The sequence below is a fragment of the Mustelus asterias genome, chromosome 14 (assembly GCF_964213995.1).
Source record: "Mustelus asterias chromosome 14, sMusAst1.hap1.1, whole genome shotgun sequence".
In the NCBI taxonomy this organism is placed as follows: Eukaryota; Metazoa; Chordata; class Chondrichthyes; order Carcharhiniformes; family Triakidae; genus Mustelus; species Mustelus asterias.
Genome location: NC_135814.1, coordinates 50124912 through 50150890, shown reverse-complemented (window position 1 = coordinate 50150890; position 25979 = coordinate 50124912). Strand labels below are relative to the sequence as shown.

The following is a 25979-nucleotide window of genomic DNA, read 5'->3' as shown; positions in this document are numbered from 1 at the left end:
TGAACAATTCCAGATACTCATCATTAGCCTGGGGCTCAGCAACTAGCTCATGTCCAACACTCTTCCAAATACTTGAGGCCTGCACTATCTCATTCTCTGACAGCTGTTCTGGTGATTGTGATGTGCCAGTACTTTTGTGTTTATCCCTTTGAGTCGATTTGCACATTCTCACCAAGGTGCATGTATCTGCGCTGATCTAAGGTATTGTGTAAGGATGTTCTTGCTCTGGAGGGATTGCAGCGAAGGTTTACCAGGCTGATTCCAGGGATGGCGGGATTGATGTATGAGGAGAGATTGACTAGGTTAGGATTGTTTTCGCTGGAGTTCAGACAAATGAGGGGGCATCTCATAGAGATTTATAAAATTCTAACAGGACTAGACAGAGTAGATGCAGGAAGGATGTTCCCAATGGTGGGGTGTCCAGAAGCAAGGGTCACAGTCTGAGGATTCGGGGTAGACATTTTAGGACTGAGGTGAGGAGACATTTCTTCACCCAAAGAGTGGTGAGCCTGTGGAATTCATTACCGCAGGAAGTAGTTGATGCCAAAACATTGAATGTATTCAAGAGGCAGCTGGATATAACACTTGGGGCGAATGAGATCAAAGGTTATGGGGAGAAAGCAAGAGTAGGCTATTGAGTTGGACGATCAGCCATGATCGTGATGAATGGCGGAGCAGGCTCGAAGGGCTGAATGGCCTCATTCTGCTCCTATCTTCTATGTTTCTATGATATGAGAGTGCACCCTCAGAGGCTTGTTCCTTCTCCTTGGAGGTTAATGTTGGTCCCTATGAGCTGGTGTTCCATCCGTCTTTCTCATGGCCCTCTCTCAGGCATTATGTGCCCTTTTCTCCTGCAAATGAAAAGGGGCATTATAATGAGCGTGCTGTGGAAAAACCATGCTTTCAGTTGTGTGTCCAGCATGTCCTTTGTCACCAATTCTCAATGATCCTTGCCAACTAATAGGTGTTGCAGTTCATAAACGCCCCTGCCCACAATCCCTCAATGCCATGCTTCATGCCACCCAATGCACTTGGCCAAGACACCAAGTAATCCCACACTTGACACACATCACACCTTCACATCTTCCATAAATGACCATCTGCAACAACAGTGACTATTTGGTCTGTCTGGAAAATCTCCTCTTCCCGTCAGCATGCAAGAAGGACTTCCTGCTGATCGCTCATAGCTTGGAGGAGGACTTGCAAGAAATTTTCAAACTGTGGGGTCATCCTCGGCCTGGGCCCATCAGCAGCTGCTCCCTCCAATCTCTCTGTCAAATGTGGCCTACAGCCTCTGTGAAGAGACAAAGAGAGTTAAAGGGTTAGGGGTAGGGTTAGAACTTGAGTCTCTTCCTAAACGCTTGTTATTCATAAGGGGAATGGGACAGGTGTGCGCCAAGGTTTTTTTTCTCCCTGGTGAGGGTCCTGACTGGTACACTGCTGGCACTACAGTCACCAAAATTTAAGGACAAGCTCTTTGCTGCTGTTGCTGCAACAGTTGAATGGATTTACAAGTCTTCCTGGTCCACATTTCTAACCTCCAAACCACATCCTGTGCCAGGGTGCCTTTAACTGGAGGCTGTGACCAGCTTCCAGTCCACTCTGTCCCTGGAAGTCCTGCCCTGATTCGGCACATTACCTTTCTCGAAGGTTGTCGGCCAGATTCCTGCCAATCAGCTGATATCTGGCTGCAAAATGTTTTACTCAGCATCTGTAAAAGGCGGGGGTGAGAATCAGCGAATCTCGCACTTCCAGCTTGGACTCCTGCATTCCTCCCCACCCCTGAAAAGCATAATATTCACCCCTTAATGTATTTTAGCTCTAGCTCGGACTCCTGGTTGCTGTAGGTTGAAATAGCAATTTAGCCCAGATGACATAATCAGAGCCTGATCTGCATATTCAAAGCAGGACCCACCTGTCTCTGACAGATGTCCCTCATGGCCGCTGAGAAAAAGCAGGATAAAATTGGTGGCAAGATAGCGTTACCTCAGCGGACAGTTCCTGCTGGCAGTTTTAACTGGAAAAGAAAATTGTGTGGGGTGTAATCACCCGTTTTTCATCCGGCTATAACAGTTGACAGTTTTAGTGCATTCCTTTGAAAAAAATAAGACGTTTCATTCGCCAAGTGCTGAAAGGGATGCTTTACTGCAAATGAAGCAAGAATTACACTTCAAATCTTTTGTACACGTTTGTTTAGCTCTACTTTTCATCCATATTGGATTAACCAGAAATAGTTTTTGGAGATAGTTTGGTGCACGTTTCGAAGCTCAGTCACTGAGGATGTATACCTAAAACTGAATGCAGTTCTCCAACTGGAGTCTGGCCAAAGCACTGTGCAATTGTAGCATTCCTTCTTTACTTCTGTATTTTCTTTCTTGTTTTCTTTTTAATCTGGAAATACTCCTGGTTGAAAAAGAACACTTGTATTCATACAGCACCTTTCACAAGCACAGGATGTCCCAAAGTGTTTACAGCGAGTAAAGCACTTCTGAAGTGTAGCCTTTGTTGTAATGTGCAGGAAATGTGACCGCCCAATTGTGCACCACAGGTTCCTACAAACAGCAATGGGATAAGGACCAGAAAACCTACATTTTGTGATGCTAATTGAAGGATAAATGTTGGCATGGACACCCGAGATGATTCCCCCACTCTTCCATGGCACTGTACCATAGGATATTATTGTACATCCGTCTGAGAGAGCAGACATGGCTTCAGTCTTTTTTGAAAGACAGTGCAGCACTCCCTCAATACCGAACCTGAACACCAACCTCGATTTCTCCTGGATTGGAAATTTTTGTTTTGCTGGCCAGCGTTTATTGCCCATCCTGGTTGCCCGAGGGCAGTTGAGAGTCAGCCACATTGCTGTGGCTCTAGAGTCACATGTAGGCCAGACTGGATAAGGACGGTGGATTTCCTTCCCTAAAGGACATTAGTAAACCAGATGGGTTTTTCCGACAATCAACAATGGTTTCATGGTCATCAGTAGACTCTTAATTCCAGATATTTTTCATTGAATTTAATTCCACCATCTGCTGTCGTGGGATTCGAACCCAGGTTCCCAGAACGTTAGCTGAGTTTCTGGATTAATAGTCTAGCGATAATACCACTAGGCCATCACCTCCCCTATTAAACCCACAACCTTTTGATGTAGAGGTGAGACTACTACCAGCTGAGTGATGGCTGACTCCACTGATCAGCATGTTTTTTGTAAAAATCATACTGCTTACAAGTGATGTTACAACACTTAGGGTAACCTGGTGGAATCAATACCAGGGATGGCGTCAGCTTTTCATAGAATCCCTACAGTGCAGAAGGAGGCTATTCAGCCCATCGAACCTGTACCGACAACAAACCCACCCAAGACCTATCCCCGTATCCCCACATATTTGCACTGTAAATCCCCCTGACATTAAGGGGGAATTTAATATGGCCAATCCACCTAAGCTGCACATCTTTGGACTGTGGGAGGAAACCAGAGCACCCGGAGGAAACCCACACAGACACAGGGAGAATGTGCAAACTCCACTCCCCGAGGCCAGAATTGAACCCAGGTCCTTGGCGCTGTGAGGCAGCAGTGCTAACCGCTGTGCCACCGTGCTGCCGTCTTTCTTTAGGTAAATCCTGTAAGTTGCATCCCCGGTGAGGAGAAGGTTTAAAACATTTGTAGGAAGCCTGTAGCTTGCTGATGCGCACATTACAACTTGCAGCCAGCAATTGAAGTCTAAGGCCTGAAGTTGTGCTCCTGAGTCAGGACTGAACCATCAGGAGAATTTCTGGCTTTGTCCACCCAACTCCTGAAAAACAACCCCAGAAGTTCTGATTTTCATTCTTCATTCTGAGGATGGTTGGAAGGTGAGGAGGGTGGATGTGAGAGGTCAGTGGATCTAATGGAAGTCATGCCCACCAAACCTGGAAAAGGTTTGGAGGGAGCACAGGGCCTGCCAGGTTCAGAGGCAGGCAAGCTTCAGTGACCTGGCACTTTGCTCTCCCCACCACCATCCCCCCACCCCACCCCAACATCCCTTATGTTACATCCATGCCAATCCATGCCACTATATGCCTCTTTCCCTGTCCCATGACCCTTCATAACCTCCATGCCAACCTATGGCCCCACCCAATCACCATAGCTCTTTATAATCTCTGCCAACTCATGCCAACCAATGCTCCATCATCCTTTGCCCTTATGCCTTTCATGCCAGAGAGAGAGAGAGTCAGGCAGGGAAGGAGAGAGATGAACAAGGAAGCAAAGCGTGGGGATGTCGGACAGGGAAGTGACGAGCGAGTAGGGTAGAGGGGGAGAGTTAGCCTGTGGGAGAGGCAGTGAGCAGGTGGTAAGTAGGAATGGGCAGGGGTGAGGGGTTGACGTTTTCATGAAATTGACTATTAGTTGATTATAAATGGTACATCAATCAGGAAGCTGAAGCAACTTTGGGAGAAAGCTGTTGGCTATCTAGGCAGTAGGTTCAGGAATTTCCTCCCTAAACCTCCCTACACCTTTACCTCTCTCTCATATTTCAGATACTCCTACCTCTTTGACCAAACCCATGCCCCTGTGTCTCTTTATGCGGTTTGTGTTAAATTTTGTTTGATAATACTCATGTAACATGTTTTGGGATGTTTTACCAGACAGGTGCTATATACGTGTTGTAGGATGAAGAGATTAATCCCCAGTTCAGCTGTTAAAATGGGGTACTTCCTTTACATTTACGTCAGGTGAGGGAGTTTAACATCCTGCAAAATGAGTTGCTATAGATTTTAATATTCTGGTTTGCATTTTGCGAACGTTAAGAAACATAGAAACATAGAAAAACTACAGCACAAACAGGCCCTTCGGCCCACAAGTTGTGCTGAACACATCCCTACCTTCTAGACCTACCTATAACCCTCCATCCTATTAAGCTCCATGTACTCATCCAGGAGTCTCTTAAAAGACCCTATTGAGTTCGCCTCCACCACCTCTGATGGCAGCCGATTCCACTCGCCCACCACCCCTAACATCTCCCCTGTACCTACCCCCCAGCACCTTAAACCTGTGTCCTCTCGTAGCAGACATTTCCACCCTGGGAAAAAGCCTCAGAGTCCACCTGATCTATGCCTCTCAACATCTTATACACCTCTATTAGGTCTCCTCTCATCCTTCGTCTCTCCAAGTAGAAAGTGGGAGGATAGAGGGTGCTATAAAGACTTTAGGATTGAGTATCTATTAATATAAACTAAAACCAAAGCACGGTTGAGAGTGTTTAATAAACATATTCCTGGCTGCAGACTTTGACATGGTTGGCGACACCATCCTCCTCAATGCCTCTCCGCTGTTGTCCTGCTGGGTGGGACGGTTTTGATTGGTTCCATTCTTATCTATCTAATCATGGCCAAAAATATCAATGGCAATGACCTCTCTTCCTGTTCCGTGCTCATAGTGAGGATCTATCCTGGGTCCACTCCTGTTTCTCAATCCACATGTTGCCCCCCAGAGACATCATCCAAAGGCACCGGCCGCAATCTTACCCAAAAAATTCTAAAAGTGTTATAAAAGTCTGAAAATGGGTGTGTTTCACAACTGTTTTTTGGGCAATGAAACGTTACCACTCTCAGGTTTTTTTGACAGTCGTGTGATTTGCATCAGTTGGGGAGGAGTGTGGCAAGTCTCGCCCCCCCACAGAGTACAGGAAAGAGAAAGAGAAAGTGATGAACTGGTGCGACGACAATAATCTCTCCCTGAATGTCAACAAAACGAAAGAGATAGTCCTCGACTTCAGGAAGCGTAGTGGAGGACATGCTCCTGTCTATGTCAATGGGGACGAAGTAGAAATGGCCGAGAGCTTTAAATTTTTAGGTGTCCAGATCACCAACAACCTATCCTGGTCCTTCCATGCTGACACTATAGTTAAGAAAGCTCACCAATGCCTCTACTTTCTCAGAAGTCCAAGGAAATTTGGCATGTCCGCTACGTCTCTCACCAACCTTTAGAGATGCACCATTCTGGTTGTATCACAGCTTGGTACGGCTCCTGCTCTGTCCAAGACCGCAAAAAACTACAAAGGGTCATTATCGAAACCCAGTCCATCACTCAAACCAGCCTCCCACCCATTGACTCCGTCTACACTTACTGCTACCTCGGAAAAACAGCCAGCATAATTAAGGACCCCACGCACCCCAGACATACTCTCTTCCACCTTCTTCCATCAGGAAAAATGTACAAAGGTCTGAGGACACGTACCAACTGACTCAAGAACAGCTTCTTCCCTGCTGCCATCAGACTTTTGAATAGAACTATCTTGCTTTGTCTATATAGCGCGCAAGAAACTATACTTTTCACTGCATACTAATACATGTGACAATGTAAATCAAATCAAAACATGGGTCACCAGCATCGGGGCATCAGGACCCTCCTGATGAGATCCCTGGCCCCCTCCTATGGCCCTCTTCCCCCATGCCCCCCTTGCATAGCCCTGCTGTATAATCCTCCCTGCATAATCCACCCCCCCGCAACTCGCAACTTGTAACAAGCCCTGTTTCTCTCTCACCCTCTGCTCAGAGATATATTGGTTTCCAGTCTAGGTGTGTCTTTTCTTTGTTGCCTATTCCGTCTCTGGCCTTGTCCCTCCACATCGCAGTAATCACCTCCAACCTCGTAACCCTCTGAGATATCTGCTCGCCTAACTTTGGCCTTTTGTGCATTCCCAATTATAATCACTTCATCAGTGGTATCCATTCCTTCAGTTGCCTTGGCCCTAAGACCTGGAATAGCCTCTCTACACCTCCCTGCCTCCTTCTTTAAGACATTTATTAAAAACTACTTCTTTGCTCGAGCTTTTGGTCATCTGACCTAATATCCCGTCATGTGACTTAGTCTCATACTTGGTTTTTTGTCATACTTGGTTTAATAATGCTCCTGTGAAGTGTCTTGGGATGTTTCATTATGTTAAAGGAGCTATATAAAAGGTAAATTGTTGTACAAGGAAAAGGCTTTGAGGTACAAGTTGACCAATTATTGAATTGTGTAGCAACCTTGAGGGGTTGAGCATCCATTGATTCATCTTTTTGATATTTTAGGACATATGGTAGATTATCAGATTTAAGTTAGTGAAATATCTAAAATATTAACCTTATCTTCTTAATGGAAACCAGTTTAAAACAAACATGGAACTTAACCCTTTGCAGCTTTTCCAATTTTACATAAGGAATGGGAGTTGGAAGAGACCATTCAGCCCTTTGAGTCTGCTCCTCCATTCAACAAGATCATGGCTGATCTTCTATCTCAACTCCACCTTTGTCTCCATATCTCTGTGTTCCCTTAACCTGCAGGATTTTACAAGCGATTTGTTGGCTACCTAGAGGAGTCGGGAGTCCATGAATTTATGTAAATCAGGATTTTATTCCCATAATAGCACCCTGGTAGCATTTCACCTGGAGCATGAGCCAGGGATCCGCCATGCTGAAGCAAGTCAGCAGTTGGTGAGAGGGAGGCCTTTCATGTAAGGGAAAACACTTCCTTTTAAGGTGTCAGGAAGAGCGGGAACCCTCCTCTGGGCCTCACAAGGAAAGTCATGGCCTCATCTCCTTTTGCCTCCTTTCTCTCTCGTAAGACCTTATAAATAAAACCTCCACTCCTCCACTCTAACTATAAGCTGGTGGGCAGCCAATCCGAGCCTGCTGGCAGCTGATCTGTGCCCTCATCCTAAACGGATCGCTGGTATTTAATTGAGGTCCAGGATTAAAATAACCCAGACTGAAAATTTAACCCAATGAGTGCATTTTGCCAAGTGAGATGACCTGACTCAGTTACCCAATCGCCTATTTCTGATGAGATCTCCAAATCCAGTAAACCGAGTGTGATGTTTAATAGAGTATGTTCCATGTTAATTCATGTCAAAATTAATGTTCAAAATGCATTATTTTATTACTTTTGGAAAACTTATTATTCAGCATGGCACATAATTATGTGTGCATACAATCGTAGTTTTTCCCAGCTACAAATTGTTGCAAAGTTGGTTAATGGTTTCCAGCTGTAAGCAGTTGCAAACATTCCTCTAGCAATTGGTCTTCTGCTGGAATGAGTGCAGGGATGCTTTGTTCAGATGCTCTATCTACTCTCCAAAGCTTCTGGATTTCCTGTCAAACATCAGTAGCTGCATTGCGTAGCTGAGCTGGAATTTAAAGATGGTTTGATTTTAACTATTTATGTTGAGGTCCCTGGCTTCAGACAATTGTGTAGCGTTGTATTGATTTTTTTTCTTCCAGCTTTGAGTGAATTGAGAATAAGGATGATTATTATTTCTAAGTCTCCAGTGATGTTTTGCACGACATCTATTGTTTTCACTCACTCCGGTAATTAGAACTGATGCAGTGATTTTAAATTCAATCTGTAGGCTTTATCTGCTTGCACAATGAGGAGTATTCAATTCCTCTGGACAAAACTTGACTGGTTCTATTTAACATTTAAACCTACTGAGAGTAAAAGCATCTTCCATGTATGTTCCTGTATCCTTAGGAACCAGCATCAAATAACTCGCGTTTTGTGAAAAGAAGTGTTGCTCCTTCAACTCTGAAAAGAAACTGAAATAATTGAAAGCAGTAATAAGGTGAAAAGCGCTGAAAACATCTCCATAGCGATTTCTCATTTATTCGGTTGGCTTAATGGGAAAGCAGTGAATTAATCCCACTTCTTTAGGTTGCTTAAAAAGACACCTTTCGGAGCTGAGATTAGGTTTTTGTAGTTTGATTGACATTCACACTGGAAAGGAAGTGATTGACAAACACTTAAGAGTAATATGCTGCTGGTTCTTCACGTAGCTGCAACTGGTCTGTATCGAAACTTCAAAGGGAAATGCGTGTTTGGGGTTTCCTTTCTTTCGAGGCTCCATTGTCTCTCTAGCACAATTGTCTCTGCTCAATAGAGTGGAGGTCACATCTGAAAAGCAAATTGAGATGCATTTCAAAGCAGCGTGGCTTGACTCTTCAACGGTTAGGACCTATAGAAAGTGCAACGCTTCAGAAACAAATAACCTATGACACAATCCCTTTGCAAATGACGACTGAAGTGATTTATTCGACTCAGTGAGAGACTAAAATACCTCCAAAGAAATGCTGCTTTTAAAAACAGCATTGGACAGAGTGTTCGCATGCCCTTCTATCATCATTTAGTATCAATGAACCACCAACCATACAAATGGCACGGTGGTACAGTGGTTAGCACTGCTGCCTCACAGCACCAGGGACCAGGGTTCAATTCCCAGCTTGGGTCATTGTCTGTGTGGAGTCTGCAAGTTCTTTGCGTGGGTTTCCTCCGGGTGCTCCAATTTCCTCCCAGTCCGAAAGATGTGCTGGTTAGGCACATTAGCTACGCTAAATTCTCCCTCAGTGTACCCGAACAGGTGCCAGAGCATGGCGACTGGGGGATTTTCACAGTAACTTCATTGTAGTGTTAATGTAAGCCCACTTGTGACTAATAAATAAACTTTAAAAGCCATCATGATCATTTGAATTGTTTTAAGTGTTTGTGCCAGAAGATGGCTCCAATCCTCGTTGTCCCAACCCAATCATCACATCTCCTCGATCTTCTCCTCCCATGTTCAGAAGGGATCCAGCATGTTTCCATATTCTTCCCCCTTGGTTCTCATCACCTATATCTCCCCCATTGACATCATCTGAAAGCATGCGATTGACTTCCAATATACAGTGATACCACTTTTCTGCTCCCATCATTGACTTCAGGGCTGTTGCTGAACTAACCGATGGTACATCTGACATCAGGTCCTAGATGAGTTGGAATATTTTAAAGTTAAACATCAGCAGAATGCAAATGATTCTTTTTGGCTTTCATCGGAACCTGACTCCACCTACTTTCCTGGCTGTGCCTTGAGGCAAAACCTGGTAGTGCACAACTTCGGGGTTCTGTTTGATCTAAAGCTAATACTTGAATTGCACATTGGAATTTCTGGAACTTCACCCATTTAGACCACTAGCATTCTCCTCCATAATCACCTCCTTCCTGGATACTGATCCTCAACTAATCAAGAACTCTGCAATAAGTCAGCACAGTGGCACAGTGATTGGCACTGCTGAGTCACAGCGCCAGGGACCCAGGTTCAATTCCAGCCTCAGGTCATTTTCTGTGTGGACCTTGCAGATTTTCCATGTGTCTGCGTGGGTTTCCTCCGGATGCTCTGGGTTCCTCCCACAGTCCAACGATGTGTGGGTTAGGTTGATTGGCCATGCTAAATTTTCCCCTTAGTTGTCAGGGGGATTAGCAGGGTAAATATGTAGGGTTACGGGAATAGGGCCTGGGTGGGATTGTGGTTGGTACAGACTCGATGGGCTGAATGGCCTCCTTCTGTACTGTAGGAATTCGATGAAGTCCTTGTGCTGTCATTTGTGGTTCAATGGCAATGTTCTCACCTCTGAATCCAAAGATTGTGGGTTCAAACTGGTATTGGTGAGGGCACCATGGAGAATTTTGCGCTTTTCTTCTCAACTGGAGTATTGTGAATAATCTTGGGCTTTAGGAAAGCCTCACAAAGGATGCAGAAAAGATTTATGAGAATAGTTCCAAGAATGGGGGACTTGAGGTGAGTGGATAGATTGGAAAAACTGAGCTGTTCTCTTCGAAGAAGAGAAAGTTGAGAGGAGATTCAATAGCGGTGTTCAAAATCGCAAGGGGTCTGGACAAAGTAGATAGGGTGAAACTATTCCAGTTGACAGAAGGTTGGAGAACCAGAGGGAACCGAAGGCAACGGGAGGAAAAATGTTTTTCATCAGCAGCGAGTGGTTAGGATTTGGAATGCGCTGCTGGAAAGTATGGTGGAGGCAGAATCAATCATTGCATCATAAGGGAAGTGCATAGTTATCTGAAGAAGGAACATTTGCGGGGCTAACAGAAAGTGCAGATCAGTGGGACTAGCTGAGTTGCTCTTGAAATAGTTGCACAGATACAAAGTAGCAAATGGTTTCCTTCAGTGCTGTAATGATTTTATGAAATAATGCCATGGGATTTTTTTGATACCCACCTATGAGAGTAGATAGTGCCTCAGTTTAATGTTGCATCAGAGGTCACAACCTCTGATTGTGCGGAACTCCCTCAGTATTGCACTGAAGCGAAAGCTCAAGCCTCTGGAGTGGCACTCGAGCCCCAACCTTCTGAGACCCCGATCACTCCCTTTGTGTCCTGCTCAGGCCTTTCCTACCCCTCCTCCTCCACCTTGGGGCCTTTGAACTTACCTGGTCCTCCAGTGTCCAGACCTAGGCTCTAATGTCCTCCTGCATTTCTTCTTCTGTCCACTGCAGTGCAGTTGCTGAAGGGAGTGGAGAGCTGCTGGCCAGCGAGGGGCTGAAATCCCTCCTGCAGCACTTGACGCTCATTCCAGTGTGAAATGTCTGTGGACACTTGAAACAGGATCTTACGGCCTGGCTCGGGCAATATCGTAAAATCCCGCCTGAGGCCAGCAGAGATTTCCAGTCTGGGAACCTCATCCGCCCCGGAATCAGTGGTAGGGTTTCAATGGAGTCAGTGGGGATCTTTGGATGGCGGGAAGTGAGACCCGTCATCCATAAAATTCAGGCCATTGAATTGGTTTCTGACAAAGGAGCCTAGATGTTAACCCTTTTTTCCACTCTGGAGTGGTTCCAGGATTTTTTTGTTTTTTATTTTGGAGCAAATGCAGTATCTTACTTTTCTGTAAACGAATGACCTTTACATGTTTTCCTTTACTTATTTGTATTTATATTTTATCTTCTGCAATTTTTGAAGCTGTGCATAGTAAAGAAGATGTATGCAAGATGCACCAATTAATTGGAGGGTGTGATGCAGTAATAGTGGGGCCTGTCCTGTGCCTCAGTCACATTGGATGTTTGACATTACTGCAGTTTGGCGACACCAGGACATTTTGATCTGACATTCCAATGGGGGGATAACTTTGGGTTTGGCGAGATCACAGAAGGTTTAGCACAGCTGAGGCTGCAAATTCAGGCTTGGCTCTCTTTTGGTATCTGATTTTTGGCCCTGATTGGGCTCAGGTCGGAGGCAGGTGGGCAATACCTGTTTGCTATTATTCTGACTGCATCCCTCCCTTAGACCATATTCTGCAAACAGGATGAGAGGCAGCCGAGCTACCTGCCCGCACACACAGGGTAGCAGATCTATGCAATCACGGGTGACCGGGGTCAGTTGAACTATCTGGAGGTGGTCTCCCAGTGGTCGATCTGGGACGCCAGTGCTGCAACTGGGCCAAGAGGTCCTTCCTGTCTGTCTGTGTGCTGCAGCAGCCCTAACTCACAGCGGTAGTTTGGCTGCCAAAGCCATTTTTTAGAATATCTTTTTAAAAAGTTGGAGAGAGGGCACCTCCATTCTGAAGCATCTTCTCCTTCACTGACCTTCCATCGCATGCTGCTGCTGCTTTCAAACTGGTTTCAGATAACCCTCCAGCTCCAAAGACCTCGTCACCCTCTGGCGGCTATTTGGCAGACAGGGAAGAGAAAATCACAATGAGTGACTGTTCCCCAAATGGTGCGGGCTTCTGACCTCCACTTTTATTCTTTTTTTTATTCCTTTGTGGGACGCGGGCGTTGCTGGCTGGCCAGCATTTGTTGCCTATCACCAGTTGCTCCTGGAGGGCAGTTGAGAGTCAGCCACATTGCTGTGGCTCTGGAGTCACATGTAAGCCAGACCAGGTAAGGCGGCAGATTTCCTCCCCTAAAGGACATGAGTGAATCAGATGGGTTTTTCCGACAATTGGCAATGGTTTCATGGTCATCAGTATACTCTTAATTCCAGATATTTTTTATTGAATTCAAATTCCACCATCTGGCGTGGCGGGAATTCGAACCTGGGTCCCCAGAACATTAGCTGAGTTTCTGGATTAATAGTCTAGCGATAATACCACTAGGCCATTGCCTTCCCTGAGCCTGACAGTGGGGTTCAGAAGCCTTCAGGGAAAATCCTGCCTCCTCGCTCTGTTTCTAATTCTGACAGCTACTGTATTAATCATTATAATGCGGCGGCATGGTGGCACAGTGGTTAGCACTGCTGCCTCATAGCGCCGGGGACCAAGGTTTAATTCCGGCCTTGGGTCACTGTCTGTGTGGAGTTTGTACGTTCTCCCCGTGTCTGCGTGGATTTCCTCCGGGTAGTCCGGTTTCCTCCCACAGTCCAAAGATGTACGGGTTCGGTTGATAGGCTATGCTAAATTACCCCTTAGTGTCAGGGGGATTAGCAGGGTAAATATGTGGAGTTATGGGGATAGGGCTTGGGTGGGATTGTTGTTGGTGCAGGCTCGATGGGCTAAATGGCCTCCTTCTGCACTGTTGGGATTCTATGATTCTAATTCTGACTGCTACAGTATTAGTCATTAGAATATTTACATTCCTCACCGTCAACACGAGATCTGATAATCAGGAATTAATAAAGCTTGCTTGTTTTAATGTTCAATTAATTTTGTTTCAATAATGAGTTTAATTGCAATGAGGAAGGATGCTGTGGAAGCAATTTTCATCCCTGTTTATGATTGCGAGCAGAGTAATAGCATTGCTGGAAACTGAGGATGCACATTTATTGCACTTCCCCTCTGGTGATCAGACCACAGTTATTTTGGTGAGGAATTATGTTGTGCCCATTCTCACTGCAAACAGGAAAGAGCTTCAGCAGTGAAGGCAATTTGGGACGCGATGATGTCAATAAGGCTCAATGCAATTTTGAAATACCAAAGGCTGTTACATGTGCTGCTGAAGAATTGTTGTAGAGAAACCAAAAAACCGAGGTCCTTAAAAGACCAAAAGTCTTGACAAGAACATTTTTAAAAAATGATTCATGCTTCTTTTGGGAACTACAAATCACCACCCTGACTGCATGGCCCTCGACAGCCCTCTTCAGGATTTCCTTCCCCCCTCTCCTTAACCCACCTGGCTACATTTCCCACCCTACCTGCTCAGTCAGCTGCTGAGAGGCTGTGAGCAGCTCATTGATAGAAATCATCCAGCCATAAAAACACTCCCATCTGTTAAGTGACAGATCAATAATAGTGAGAGCAATAATCTACATGTGTATAGAACCTTTTACACAAGGCAGCACAGTGGTTAGCACGGCTGCTACTGTGTCAAGGACCCGGGTTTGATTCCCAGCTTGGGTCACTATCTGTGCGGAGTCTGCACATTCTCCCTGTGTCTGCATGAGTTTCCTCCGGGTGCTCCAGTTTCCGCCCACAGAAAGATGTGCTGGCCAGGTGCATTGGCCATGCTAAATTCTCCCTCACTGTACCCAAACAGGCACCAGAGTGTGGCAACTAGGGGATTTTCATAGTAACTTCATTGCAGCGTTAATGTAAGCCTACTTGTGACACTAATAAATAAACTTTTAAGATCCCACACCTCTTCACAGAAGAGTTATCAAACAGACATTGACAGATTTTAACAAGTGTCATAATGGTTAGCACTGCTGCCTCACAGCATCAGGGACCCGGGTTCAATTCCAACCTTGGGTCACTGTCTGTGTGGAGTTTGCATGTTCTCCCTATGTCTGTTTGGGTGCTCCGGTTTTCACCCACCCTCCAAAGATGTGCAGGTTAGGGTGGTTGGTCATGCTAAATTGCCCCTTAGTGCCCTAAGTTGTATAGGCTAGGAGGCATTAGTTGGGTAAATATGTAGTGTTACGGGGATAGGGCCTGGGTAAGATGCTCTGTCAGAGAGTCTGCAGGCTCGATAGACTAAATGGCCTCCTTCTGCACTGTAAGGATTCTATGGATTGTAGAAGGAAAGAAAGGTGTCAAGACAGAGGTTTAGGAATCACATCAAAGTCTCTGCTCCTTTCTGAAAGTTGGTAAACACAAAGCAAAGGTACACCAGGAGTGCAATTAATAATAAATAAAAGCAAAAACCTTGTGGTCAAATGATTCATTCACAGGGTGATATACTCTCATTATAAATAGTTATTGTGTCGGTCATAGACTGACAGAGAAATGTATCACCTGTAATGTTGAAAGTACCTATGACAACGTAAGAAGTAATTTAGATACTTAAAGTGAGATTTCAATTAAATCCCTGCCCCATGTATTGAACTGAATATATTATAGATGCCTCTTGTCAGACTTTTAAGACTAAGCTTAAGCTTTTTGTCACCTGATTGATGACCAAACGTACCTTACAAGTTGAGAACATTACATTGTTGTTACACTGCTCACTTGATAAGATTTGAAGAATTAAAAGCAGGAGAGGTTACTAAAGACTGTTACCAACAACATACTTACTGAAATTTTCATCAAATTTTATAATACACTGTTAAATTATCAGCATAAGCTTGATTTGTTCTGCAAATTTCTCTATATTGCATTTTATTTGGCAAACAGGATTGAATTTGCTATTGAAGTATGAACCTTAACCCTGTGTACTTTCTGCTACGTGTAGAGACATCGTACCACTCTGCTGCTTTGGAGTCCAACAAAATACTTGGAAGCTTTTTCACTCCCACTGTCCTGGATTGTCTCCGGTTACTTCAGGCCAGTTATCAGCAGTCAAACCCAAAGAGGATTAGAATTGATTCAGGTGGGATCCTCTTTTCTCTATATATTATAGACATTAAGTCTTTTCCCCTACTCTTGGTATAGAACAATTTTATCTTATAAAATGCATACTTTGAGAAAAGATGTTTGTGACGATCCAGCAAGGAAATACTGACAGACTTTTATTTAGCTTACAATAATGTACTATGTGGTAGAGGGAATATTTGGTCACACAGACATTAATTCCCCGTATGCAATAATAAAGAACAAAGAAGAACAATACAGCACAGGAACAGGTCCTTCGGCCCTCCAAGCCCGCGCCGCTCCCTGGTCCAAACTAGACCATCCTTTTGTATCCCTCCATTCCCACTCCGTTCATGTGGCTATCTAGATAAGTCTTAAACGTTCCCAGTGTGTCCGCCTCCACCACCTTGCCCGACAGCGCATTCCAGGCCCCACCACCCTCTATGTAAAATACGTCCTTCTGATATCCGTGTTAAACCTCCCCCCGTCTCACCTTGAACCTATGACCCCTCGTGAACGTCACCACCGACCTGGGAAAAAGCTTCCCACTGTTCACCCTATCTATGCCTTTCATAATTTTATACACCTCTATTAGGTCACCCCTCATCCTCCGTCTTTCCAGTGGGAACGACCCCAGTTTACCCAATCTCTCCTCATAACTAAGCCCTTCCATACCAGGCAACATCCTGGTAAACCTCCTCTGCACTCTCTCTTAGGCCTCCACATCCTTCTGGTAGTGCGGCGACCAGAACTGGGTGCAGTATTCCAAATGCAGCCGAACCAACATTCTATACAACTGCAACATCAGACCCCAACTTTTATACTCTATGCCCCGTCCTATAAAGGCAAGCATGCCATATGCCTTATTCACTACCTTCTCCACCTGTGACGTCACCTTCAAGGATCTGTGGACTTGCACACCCAGGTCCCTCTGCGTATCTATACCCTTTATGGTTCTGCCATTTATCGTATAGCTCCCCCCCCTACGTTAGTTCTACCAAAATGCATCACTTCGCATTTATCTGGATTGAACTCCATCTGCCATTTCTTTGCCCAAATTTCCAGCCTATCTATATCCTTCTGTAGCCTCTGACAATGTTCCTCACTATCTGCAAGTCCAGCCATTTTCGTGTCGTCCGCAAACTTACTGATCACCCCAGTTACACCTTCTTCCAGATCGTTTATATAAATCACAAACAGCAGAGGTCCCAATACAGAGCCCTGCGGCACACCACTAGTCACAGGCATCCAGCCGGAAAAAGACCTTTCCACTACAGAATACAATACAGAATATACAATATACAATACAATACAATACAATTCCAATACAGAAGCTGGGACGTCTTGTTGAAGTTGTACAAGACATTGATAAGGCCATACTTGGAATACTGTGCACAGTTCTGGTCACCCTATTATAGAAAGAATATTATTAAACTAAAAAGAGTGCAGAAAAGATTTACTAGGATGCTACCAGGACTTGATGGTTTGAGTTATTATGAGAGGCTGGATAGACTGGGACTTTTTTCTCTGGAGCGTAGGAGGCTTAGGGGTTATCTTATAGAGGTTTATAAAATAATATGGGGCATAGATTAGCGAGTCAATATCTTTTTCCAAAGGTGGGTAAGTCTAAAACTAGAGGGCATAGGTTTAAGGTGAGAGGGGAGAGATACAAAAGGGTCCAGAGGGGCAATTGTTTCACACAGAGGGTGGTGAGTGCCTGGAACAAGCTGCCAGAGGTAGTAGTAGAGGCGGATACAATTTTGTCTTTTAAAAAGCGTTTAGGCAGTTACATGAGTAAAATGGCTATCGAGTGATATGGGTCAAACACAGGCAACTGGGATTAGCTTAAGGGTTTAAAAAAAAGGGCTGCATGGACAAGTTGGGCCGAAGGGCCTGTTTCCATGCTGTAAACCTCTATGACTCTACCACCCTGTGTCTTCTGTGACCAAGCCAGTTCTCCACCCATCTAGCCACCTCCCCCTTTATCCCATGAGATCCAACCTTTTGCACCAACCTACCATGAGGGACTTTGTCAAATGCTTTACTAAAGTCCATATAGACGACATCCACGGCCCTTCCTTCGTCAACCATTCTAGTCACTTCTTCAAAAAACTCCACCAGGTTAGTGAGGCATGACCTCCCTCTCACAAAACCATGCTGACTATCGTCAATTATCTGATGAAAATAATGGAATGTTGCTTCATCAGATAATAGAATATTATGTTATAAAGATAGCCAGTACTGCGAATAATACATTATTAGATATATTGGGATAATCTTTTCCTCTTTTCCCCTCACTTCCTAGTTGTTCACAACAAGATATATGGGTAGGATTTGCTATGGAAATCATAGGGAGTGGGACAGAATGTTTGATGGACCAGCAGAAGATCCATTGACTTTGGACAGGGATTTCTGGTCCCAATGCGGACAGGACTGGAAAACTCTGCCCTATGAGTTTAAAAAGTATTCTAAACCTTTCCAGTGGCCTGACTTAGAGAATAGACATGAAAAAGGCTTTCTGGGAAGTTTAAATCGAAAGAAAATATAAACTTTTATTCACACAGTACTCAGAAGGTAACACACTCACACACACACACAAGAAAGCATGGGTACTAGAGATGAAGAATGCATTTTGGTTATCAACAGAATAACAAGAAACAAATCATGCGTTTTGAATTAGTAATTTAAGATGGGAAGCATTGCAAGCCTAATGAGTTCATTCTCTTAGTTCTGTGAAGATAAATGGAAGTTAAAAGTCACGGGGTTTCACATTAAATTGTGGCCATGATTCTGTAGGAAAGAGATGTATTCTTGCAGGTGGGAATAAACTAGCACCTCTCTCACTGCCCGAGTTAATTGATTGTTCAGCAGGGTTCTGTATTTCTTTCTGAGTGGTGGTTTCCCTTTGTGCTTCTGACCCAGGTGACCTACAACTGGTCTGTCCTTGGAATAATAAGCTGGGTTATCACAAGTCAGTTTCAATCATATGACAATATGATCAATACGTCTGTTACCCACACATGCCATAAGTCATTGCTAAATAATGGAGGATGAATGGTTACCATTCGCACCTGCTGGTGATAAACTGGTCTGGAGTCTAAGCATTAACTCTATTTCTGTCTCCACAGATCTGCCAGATCTGCTGTGTCTTTCCAGCAGTTTCTGTTTTTATTTCTGATCTCAGAACGGACTTTCACAGTGACAGTTATATTGCAGATTCTTTCCCTCTGGCCTTTAGCTGGACGAATCTCCTTTAAATTCTCACAAACTGATCTTTTCAATCTGACTGCAAGCTCCCACTCATGTTTGTGTAGTGAACAATAGAGTCAGCATTTTTCTGCTTCAGGTACCATATTGGCTGCCACTATCTCATGCTCTCTGCTTCTCAGTTGGCTGAACACCACACCAAACCAAAACTGATGTCTGTGTCCAATATTCATGGACTTGTAGGGAAGCTTGTAACCTGATCTCAAAAGTGGCTTCCTCCGCCCCCTTCCCCAAGACAAACACATTTGCTCACTAGGTAGAGATGCTAATTAACTATCTTTTAACCCATCTCTTTTCATCTTAGAAATAAGTGGATAATATACAACGTGACTGTTTACAACCTGATCCCAACAACAATTTTCTGGGACTTTGGGAGGCTCAGAGGGTGGAAATTTACCATCCCAACTGCCACAGAAATTTTAGTGGACAGGACAAGGACCATGCAAATGTCTGTTGACCTCGGGCGAGATATCCGACCTTGGGGTGAGCACAGCCCAAAAATCCCGCCCTGAGTCTACTTCTGATATATTTGGTGACATTGTCTCTGAGTATATTGCACCATCTTCTCAAACAATTCAAGTCTTCCTTTGAACCCCAACAATCAAACCAGAACCGGTCACATGACCTGCTCATTTACCCTAAATTTAAAGATACAGTCCCAAAATATAAAAATCTTATAAACCTTATTGGTTTATAAGATGTTGAAATAAGTTCGTTGAATCCAATTATAGCAAGATCTTTTTTGGTTAAAGCAGAAGCTCCATTCCAGTCTTGGATACAGTGTGTGCGTCTGTTTCAACCAACCACTTGCGCCACACCAATGCGCCAAGATAATATATTTACCATTTGTCTATTTATGATGTTAAAAAAGTTTCCTTCAAATGTTCTATCTCAAGGCATTCTATCAACACTAGTTTATAAAGTAGGCTCTGAGATGACAGGTGGTTAGGATGCAAATGAACTAGCTTTGATGTTGTTTCTTTATAGTCTGTTGGTGATGAGTTGTTCACCAGCTTGTCTTAACATTTGATAAATGACTTGCGCCTATTGTGTTGCTGGTCCTGGGTGTTCAGCAGGGGACCTGGCAAGCTTCCCTTTTCTGGCTATGAACGACAAGAGATAAAACACAGAATCAAACACAGGCAGTGAGGTAGAAAGGGCATTGAAAAGGATGGATGACAAGAGAGGGCAGCTAGAAACTATTTTGCTCAAGTCAAATCATACGACCTGTTAATGTGGGAAGTATATAATGCTCAGATTCTCAAACTGAATCAAATAAGTTGGATCAGAACTTTATCATGAGCATATTGATTATTTTGAAATCTCATCTCGCCAAATGTTTGATCAGTTTGCCATTGGAGAAATTGTAGAAGTACATTTAAAAAACATGGTGTTGGAGTTTAACTCCAATACATTTTTCTGCAAATAATATTTGAAAGGCCCATAGAATTTCCTGTCAGCACTCATCAACTGGAGATTCAATATAAAATATATTGTTCAATCCCTAATTTTGTTCCTCCTAACCTTTCCTTGGGTAGATCCTCATCTGCTCATGGCTAATCATTTTCTCTGTGGACTTGTCCATTGTTCTATTCAATCCTGCTCCATTTGTAGCTGTCAACAGATGTCCAATGTGTGGCCTGTTTACTTGGCAATATTTTAACCCCACAAATGCACAAATGTAGCATCTCAACAGCTACCAAATGAAATTGTTTTTAGCTGAGCTTCAGTGATTCACTAGTCTGAGACCAGCAGAAAGTAAGCAAAGTTGCCATACAGTTAAAGGTCACATGTTAACAGAAGATAGGTTTGTATAAAGAAGATATTTCACCCATTTGATTTAGTCCTACCAGAATATTAACTCCACTGTCTTCCCATTGTAGCATCTGTCTTTTTCTTAATACATCCCTAATGGATAGGATGATCCTAGCCAGAAAAACGCGAATGACCGGGATCTTCTGAGGAACAGCAATCATCTTCGGATTGCTGCTTCACTTGGACCTCTCCCCATCCACCACCACCACCCCCACGGAACAATGTTGTTCCGCATTTCTTGTCAGGTCTTCAGAGTCCAGCTTTCCCGCAAATACGGAGCACAGTGACCTTCGGAGAACTCCATTGGATCGCAGTAGAATCGGGAAGACAGGTCATAGAATCCCTACATCCAGAAGAAGGCTATTTGGCCTATCGAGTCTGTACCGACCACAATCCCACCCAGGCCCTATTCCCCGTAATCCCACACATGCCCCCTTTCTTAGGCATGAGCTGCCATATGACAAGTTTAAAGGTGCAGTGTGGATGTTAATAAATGGATGAATGAATGAATGAATAAGCGAATGGCTAGGTGGGTGAGACAAGTGTGTAATTGGGTAGGGTGGTAGTTGGATGAGGTGGTAAAGTGAGTGAGGTGGTAGGGTGGCAGGTAGTTGAGGTAGTTGGTGAGTAGGGTGGCAAATAGATAAGGTGGTATTTGGGTGAGCTGGCAGATGGGTCAGGTGTTAGGTGGCAGGTGGATGAGGTGGTGATAGGTAAAATGGTAGGTGGTTGGGGGGTGGTAGTTGGGTAGGGGTGTAATCAGATTGGATGGGTGGGTGTAATCAGGTCCAAGGCTAGTCAGATTGGGTTGTGGGGTTAGTTAGATGGTGGGGGATAGGCACGTCTGGTCGGTTGTAGCTGCATGTGGTCGGGAGGATTAGTCAGGTCGGGTTGGTAATTGGCGGTTTGGGAGGGTAATCTGGAGTCATATCTCATCCAATAGATGGCACCTCCAATGGTGATGCACACCCTCAGAAGTGTCAGCTAGGTTATGTGCACAATTTCCTACAATTGCACTTGTTACAGATGAGATCAGAAACTCCAAGGTACTTTATGAAGTTAGCCTAGACTCTAACTTTTACATTTGCTTTTGGCATTATGGTGAGTATAAGGTGTTTCACTCCAGATATGATTCAAGTGACCCACTAGGAAGCTTTAATCAAAGCAAAATTTATTTAAGATCACAGTTAGAATATAACAAAAATAATTAGCGTAACTTTTACCAATTAAAATACTTAAATATTACAAAGTATAATTCTTAACAGCTAGCTATCTCGATTGTTCCAATTTAGCAGTATTCTCACATAGATATAAATCCCTTCTTTAAAACCAGTTAACACAGAAAGCAAAGATGCTTATGTGGGTACTAGATTTCCAGCCTTTTGACACTTTTAGATAGTGATCCAGACAGAGCTCTGTTTTCCAGTTCTCATGCAGAAACTTCCAGAGAAAGCTCCACCCCCAAACAGTAGAATCTCAGACTGCTTTAAGTTCTCAGTGAAAGCCTAGCCCCACCCTGTCATATGACCTTACCTGTCAATCAACCTAATCAAGCCCCACTCTGAAAGATCCCAGGGCAAAACACAAAAACAACAGAATTCTGCATTAGTTCAGATTAAAACAAACATTGCAGCCATTAAGATCAATTATGCTGCTGCAGAAACAATACAGTGCTGCTGGATCCAGACAAAATGACTCCAATAAAAGATAAGGGACTAGCAAACACATTCAGCACAGAAACACGACTAAAATATATTCCTTAAAGGCACAGTATCATCACATACTTAAACTCCCAGCCTTCTGATTGAGAAATATGAGCACTGCCACCGAGCTTAGACCAATTTGGTGCATGAACAACATGTTCATTATCAAATATTGATTGTGTGAAATCATACTTCAAAGAAAGACATGATAATATTACACTTGTTATGGTCTCAGGATGTCCCAAAGCATTTCACAGCCAATGAATTACTTTTGAACAATAGTAACTGTTGTAATTGAGGAACACAGCAGTTGATTTGCCCACACCAAACTCTCACAAACAATTGATAATGACTAGATAATTTGGGGGATAAATATTGGCCAGGCCACCACGGGATCTTCCCTGCTCTTTATCAAAATAGTGCCATGGAATCTTTTATATTAGAATAGTGAATCTTTGGAAAACTCTACCCCAGAGAGCTCAGTCATTTAGTTTATTCACGGCAGGGGTCAACAGATTGAGTATTAAGGAAAATATGAAATGTGGGAATAGTGCAGAAAAGTGGAGTTGAGGTAGGAGATCCTGAGGTAGGAGCCTTGTGGGCGGCATGGTGACGCAGTGTTAGCATTGCCGTCTCACAGCGCCAGGGACCTGGGTTCAAATCTCGGCCTCGGGTCATTGACTGTGTGGAGTTTGCACATTCTCCCCGTGTCTGCGTGGGTTTCCTCCGGGTGCTCCGGTTTCCTCCAACAGTTCAAAGATGTGTGGGTTAGGTTGATTGGCCATGCTAAATTGACCCTAGTGTTAAGGGATTAGCAGGGTAAATATGTGGGGATAGGGCCTGGGTGGGATTGTGGTCGGTGTAGACTCGGTGAGCCGAATGGCCTCCTTCTGCACTGTAGGGATTCTATGATCTATTATGATCTTGCTGAATGATGGGCAAAACAGGCCAAAAGGACCATATGACCTCCTACTGCTCTTATTTCTTGTATTCTTATGTCTATCTGAGAGGAAATATGGTTTCATCTGGAAGACAACACCTTCACAAGTGCAGCAATCCCCTAGCTCATAGTGTGCAAGGACTAATGTATTGCAATAGTCTTTGGCAATCTGCACAAGGAAAATATCTGATGGAACTAAATCAAAGCGAAAAAGGATGCAGCAGGAAGCTTCAATCCACCACTTTGATTTTCAGATGACTCGCTATTCTGTTCTATTCATCCATGGGATGTGGGTGCTGTCCATCACTAGTTATTCTGGAGGAAGTGGTGGTGAGCCGCCTTCTTGAATACAATTAAATGGCACACTAGACCATTTGAGAGGGAAGCATCCCTGTGGACTGGAGCTATATATAGGCAAGGACAAATACAGCAACAGATTTCCTTCTGATACAATCCCCGAATGCCCTCCAGATAAGAAATTACCAAAAAGATTTCACATTATGCAACTTAAACACAAATTCAAATGAGTGCAAATCACAGGAATGAACAGACAAGTGAAAGATTGCTGCTAAAACACATATATTGTTGAAATTTTTTGGCTTGCACTCATCAGGCTAATTAAGAAGAATACAAAATATAAAGGGAACAATTTATGATCCTTGAGAAGAAAGTGCTGTGATTGGTTGGCGACCTAGTGCTCGTCAGGTCACATGGACAGTATTTCTTATTGTCCAAGAAAATGACAATTGATTCCTTTACAATTGATGCAAACTCTCAAAAGTCCTTTTCAAACATTAAAAACAATTACAAATTCCACAGATCTTTTAAAGAAATCACTACTTTTTCTTACTGTACTGCTCTATAAAGGACATTAGTGAAGTAGATGGGTTTAAACAACAATCCAGTAGTTTAATGGTCACTATTTTAAAATTCCATATTTTGATTGAATTAACTGAATTTAAATTTATCAGCTGTTGTGGTGAGATTTGAACTCAAGGCTCTGGGATTATTCTTGCAGGCCTCTGAATTACTAGTGCAGTGACATAACATGTTTGTTACTACGACGACCATAAGCAGACCGAATTACATCTCTAGATAAGTCAATTGACCTCTCAAGCTGTATCTGCAGCAAATGTTGGCCACGATTTGACAATTTTTAAACTCCAAATCACTATCTTTGTATATGAAACTCAGGCCAATGTTTAGAATACTGTAATTGGGATGTCTTTGTGGTAGAATGTCTGTGTATACGTCCGTTTCTGATTGTTTGGTTAAGCTGAAGCAAAATTATTGTTGATGTAATCACCATATTGAATTATTTCATACAGAATATGAACTATCTTGTTAGAGGCTTGAAGATTCTCCACGAGGCTGAAGGTCAGCCAGCTTCTATACTTTCTTACTAAGTTCATGAGAAGCAAGTTAATGGGTGGCAGGGTTTCCTGAAAGGTTCAGCTGGGAACTCCCCTCAGCTCCACATGGCAGCCCTACAGCCATTAACATTTGAGGTGGGCCTTCTGCCCCTACCTGGGGAAGGAGGCTCCTGCCTCCAATTGCTGCCGTCTATCTGATTGAACAGCAGTGCCACCAGGAGTGGTGATCCACCCCATTGATGGGCGGGGCGAGCCAGTAAAATCATAACCAACATGTTTTTTTGGAGGAAGGAATCAAAAGCATGTACTCAATTTCTATTCAGTATATAAAGTCAGGTATAAACAGTGAAGAATTGTTTCGTACACTGTTTTAGCAAGTATTGGCATCCTTTTTACAGCAGGTTTTAATCTCCTGAATCAAAGAGTTTGAATCAAGTTTGTGTACAATAATATCCTGAACACATTGCCTCCTGATGTAGACATGGAGAACAATTGAATTCCAGACAAATGCGAGAGTAGCTGCCTTCAACATCAAGACATCAAGGAACAAGCTAATGTCTAGATACCTGACACAAAGGAAGATGTTGTGTTTGTTGGAGGTTAATCTTTACAACGCAAGGACATTCCTACAGGAGTGTTTCAAGAAGCAGCCCATCATCTTCTTCCATGGCTTTCCCATTATTAAAGAAGTGAAAAATAGGCTGTACCCTGACAATTCCATAGTAGGTCTCTGGTCCATGAGGTGGGGGTGCCCCAAACCTGAAGGGGCCTTCCAATGGAGGCTCCTTCACCGGAAAGTGAGGGTGAGAATTTTTTCTGTTTCTCACCCTCAATCATTGGGCACCCACCTGCCTAAAAATTGAGACTGGGTGGGAAAAGGCCCTTAACTGGCCATTAAATGGTCATGTAAGGGCCTTAATAGAGGCATGGGTGATCTTCCTGTCCGCCCCACTCTGAAATCAAATCTGGGTCAGGGTGGATGGGATCCCATGCTATGTTACGCTCCCCCACACCACTAGGGATCCGGGGTAGCATAAAATTCTGGCCTTAGTTTCTTCTTTTCAATTTAGATCATCCAAAGATGTGTATTTCTAAATTCCAATTAGCAACATCCAAAATTAAAATAAATCCCTCCTAGTCTTTTGAGAACTGTGACAGGAATCAAAATCCTCAAATCTTTAAATTTTGCAGCAATTTTAATCCAAGATTGATCCATACCAACTCAGAGTTTATTATAATCATTGAAAATTTTCAATTAAAGCATGCTTCCCCTGTAATCTAAATCAGAAAGTCACAAATTCAAACACACAAATATGATGCACACAAAAATAAATCCACACAGAGACAGAAAAGAGTGCCACGTGTGTTTAAA

At 43.6% G+C, this 25979-nt stretch overlaps 1 protein-coding gene across 1 annotated transcript in view; it reads left to right on the top strand.

Moving 5' to 3' along the window:
• The window catches only part of mylkb (myosin light chain kinase b), a 341548-nt gene that overhangs the window by 57572 nt on the left and 257997 nt on the right, over nt 1-25979 (top strand). Inside the window, exon 2 of the mRNA XM_078228351.1 lies at nt 15391-15528. The gene's annotated coding sequence lies outside the window, so the exon portion shown is untranslated. The remainder of the gene's footprint in view (nt 1-15390; nt 15529-25979) is intronic.